Source organism: Stegostoma tigrinum, chromosome 40 (genome assembly GCF_030684315.1).
Source record: "Stegostoma tigrinum isolate sSteTig4 chromosome 40, sSteTig4.hap1, whole genome shotgun sequence".
NCBI classification, from domain to species: Eukaryota; Metazoa; Chordata; class Chondrichthyes; order Orectolobiformes; family Stegostomatidae; genus Stegostoma; species Stegostoma tigrinum.
The window spans coordinates 11,715,919-11,720,126 of NC_081393.1; positions in this window are offsets into that span (position 1 = coordinate 11,715,919).

Below are 4,208 nucleotides of genomic sequence, written 5' to 3' on the forward strand. Positions count from 1 at the left end.
GGTCTTGGGAAAAGAAAGAATCCTGATTGAGATCTTTAAATGGTTTCAAAATAGCTCTCCAGGAGCATTCCTTCACAGTGATTCACAGCAACGTGATCATTGACATGGATTTCCACTCTGACCTACCAGTTAATGTTTTGCAAGTTTTTGTGGAAAAGCAATGGGAATGAGTTAATCAGAGAGATCATTCCTCGAAATTACTTTCTTCGGTTACTGAATGACACACAGCCACTGCTAGGAAGCCATGGAGCAGTCTGTGTGGATATAGTAACTGCAGCTGGTAAAGGATCTGGATTTTCACTGGACATATTCAATGATTCAACTGCTCTGCATGAGATTATTTGATTCTGTTTACTGGTGTTCTTCACAGTGCTCCAGTGGATATGGCTAGAGTTGGGCTCTCAGGACATTAAGCTGTCTTCAGGTCTGCAAGCTGGCTGGTACACTGTGGAACTGACATTCCATGTGAGCGTAACTGAAACCAGTTACTCACCCAGAAACTAGGGCCATCTTCACATTGCTTTGAAATAGAAACGATACAACAAGAAGATCACTGGCCGATTTATCCTTACATTTGGATAAAGCTCAGAAATAAATCTAAAACACTCAACACTGCACCGAACTACTGATTGGATCACATTATCTGTCTTTAATTTCAGAGGTTGATTGAGTAAACAGCTCATTACACCATAGTTTCATATGCTCTAAACTGCTAAAATGCCTCTCTCTCTCAAACAAATGTAGTGATGCCTTGTAAGCTTGCGGACGTTAGAGGCTAGTGACCTCTCATTCAAAATACATTTGTGTCAGGTGCTGAACAACAGTACAGGTAGTCTCACTTGGCTTCTAATTATTTCCTGCTGAGCCTGGATTTGCTATTCAAGGTCCAAAATGTGGGCTAATATGAGAGTGCCGATCAAGACCATGAGCCGGGGGGGGCAAAGCAAACCCATCCTGATGCAGGGTGAGCTGATGAAGTAGTGGGAAAGGTCACTGTCGCATTATCTGATGGTCCCAAACCACATCAATTCAAGCCCCATAAACATTTTATGAAGAATACACACACCCATTCTTCACTGTTTCCACTGCCAAGACTCTGTGCTACAAATACTGGACAGGAGCACAACTATCAGTGCACCAGAGGTCAATGCGCTATGGCCTTAATCTACTCAATACCATGAAGTTGTAACTGATGATGGAAATATGTATGAATAGTGCTTATTTGAACCTCAATGGAGAGGTGCCTGGACTGTCCAGTGTTGCCTCTCAACATGCAGAATAAGTACACCACTTCACTCCTGCAACTGGACTCTGAGTGTTAAAATGTCATAACAGAGTACTTCCGGGACCCTTCACTATTGTTTGCTGAGGGACCAGGCAATTTTGAGAAGACAGTCTGAGACATGCAATCAGCCAACTTTCTGTGAGACAGCAGCTTTGACTCAGTACCTCTTCGACAGAAAGAAAAACATTTGTATTCAAACAAAATGATTTTTTGCAAAACCGTGGCCAGGAAGGAAAGAACAAATAGACAAAGCAGTCTCATTTCTATCACCGTAAAAGCTGTCACTGCCATGCTGAAGGAGTCATCTGCTGTTTTTCACAGGCAGAGTGTCAGGTAAGGTCATTTATTTTGATATGCTTCACTTTAACTAAGCACAGTTTCAAACAAAGGGTTTAAGGACACACAAGAGAAGTGAGGAGATGTTGAGGGCCAGGATTTAAAGGAGCTATCTATCTGTCAGACCCTCTTTCAACATGGCTCTCACCGTGTGGCATTGACTTCACTTCACTGCTTGTGGGGTTCATCCAGCACACCCACAACCCAACATACCTTCAAGGGAGGCAGTCGACTGAAATAACACCATTGCTATCCTTTGCACCATTGCCCGTGCCTTTCTCAGAAGAGTTCATACAGTCACCTGTTGTGAACCTGTTATTAACAATACATCCTGCCCCAGACGTTGGATTCCTCATTAAAAACTCTGACTTAACCTTTTCGATGGTGTCTGTAAATTGGAGGCACACGCTCAGTGTCACCGAAAATTGGTTCCCAACGCTTGGAGACGTCTACTGCTGCAGCTGGAGGCTGGCTTGCTGGAACACACAGCGACCCAGATCAACATGATGACAGCTTTCAAAGGAAAGACAAACATTAATCATCTGAAGCTGAGAAAGATGGAGGATGAAGAAAAGGCGGGCTTGGATCAGTCCAACACAACAAACTCACCCCTTTAACTTGGCAGCAGCTACAACTTTGGCAGAGAAGGGATGCCCCTGAGCTGACCAGATTGCCTCCAGAGACCTCGAGGATGTAAAGCTGCAGCGTGTTACTGCATTAAATACAAATCAACTCATTGATGAAATCATGCAATCTACCCTCTAATGGAAGAGAGAACTGGTCTTGCTGAATTTTTCTTTGGAGATAAACTGAATTTTTGACAGCGATGAACTAAAAGATACTGAAAGCGGAATATTATCCCCAGGTAATAGGAACTGCAGATGCTGGAGAATCCGAGACAACAAGGTGTAGAGCTGGAAGAACACAGCAGGCCGAGCAGCATCAGAGGAGCAGGAAGGCTATCAGAAATGGGGGAGGGGAAGGGGGTTCTGAAATAAATAGGGAGAGAGGGGGAGGCGGAAAGAAGATGGATAGAGGAGAAGATAGGTGGAAAGGAGACAGATAAGTTAAAGAGGCGGGGATGGAGCCAGTAAAGGTGAGTGTAGGTGTGGAGGTAGGGAGGAGATATGTCAGCACAGGGAGGACAGACAGGTCAAAGGGGCGGGATGAAGTTAGGAGGGAGGAAATGGGAGTGGGGCTTTCCTGCTCCTATTATCCTGAGGTATTGTGTCTGCTCTTTGCTGAGAGGAATTCCCTTTAACCCATCCTACTCATCCAGAAACAGCCCAATGTTCTCTCAATGCAACCTGGGTCAACATGGCACTTAGATCTCCAGCGGGAAGAGGACAAATCAATTCCACGTGTACCCTTAATGGTTTGAGTTTCTACGCTGTGTGCTCCTCTTCCCAAAACCAGGAGGGTTATTGACCTGTCAGCTCTTCCCATCAAGGCTGTGGGCTAAAGCAGCTTTCTCTGTGATGCTTTGCAAGTCAGGATAAATGGAGCGTCTTCAGGAGGGAAAAGCTGTAGTGCCCAGGGATCAGTGCCACAGCTTTAACCATTCACAATCCATACAAAATGACTCAGATGGAGGAAAGCAATGTTTCATTCCTGAAGTTGCTTGTGATACCAAGATAGTTGTCAAGAGCGGGGTTAAGAGCCCACAAGGGGATATGGAGAGGTTCACTGAGTGGGTCAAAATCGGACAGGTTAGGAATCATGTGAACTTATTCGCTTTGGCATGAAGAATGGATAAGCACCATGTGACTGAGTGGAGAGAGAGATTTGAGAACGCACAGAGGTACAGACAAATCCAGGGATCCCACAGAAAGGATGTATGCAGACACAGCAAGCAATCAGGAAGGAAGATGAAAAGGTTGATGTATATTGCAAGAGAAAGTGAAGATACAATTGGGAAAATGTGACTGTAACTCTACAGACCCTTGGTGAGACCGTACCTTGAGTTCTGTGTCTAGCTTTAGTCAAATTGCTTGAGAAAAGATGTAATTGTATGAGAGCAAGTTCACACAGGGTGCACTCGACTTGTTCCTGTGGAAGGGTTAGACAGCTGGGGGCCTGTGTCAGTAGGACCTGAGAGCTTATTGAAACATATTAAGCTGATTTACAGGCTGATTACTCCAGGGATGCTTCCTCTTATGGGAAAGACTGGAATGAGGGGACACGCTTTAATTTCCAATGTGGACATGGAGAGAATTTTTTCTTCTTTCAGAGGGTGTGATTTTCCTTCCACATGCAGCAAGAGAAAATGAGTCTTTGAATTTCTTCAAGGTGGAAGTTTGGCTTCTGATAGAAAATGGAGTCAAAGTTTATGAGGAGAAGAAAGTGGATTCAAGACTACAATCAGATGAACCTAGATCTTATCCAAAAGCACAGCAGGATCAAGGGGTTGAATGGTCTTCAACTCTTAAATACTTTGTTAGACAACACATTTAATGTGACAAATATTCCAAAGCACTCCAGAAAAATGTTGCAGAGTGAGACACTGAGGTACAAAATGACATATTTCTAAACAGCAAAGAGCAGAAATCTGAGAGGTTTCTTTACCTTTATACATTCACGGGATGAC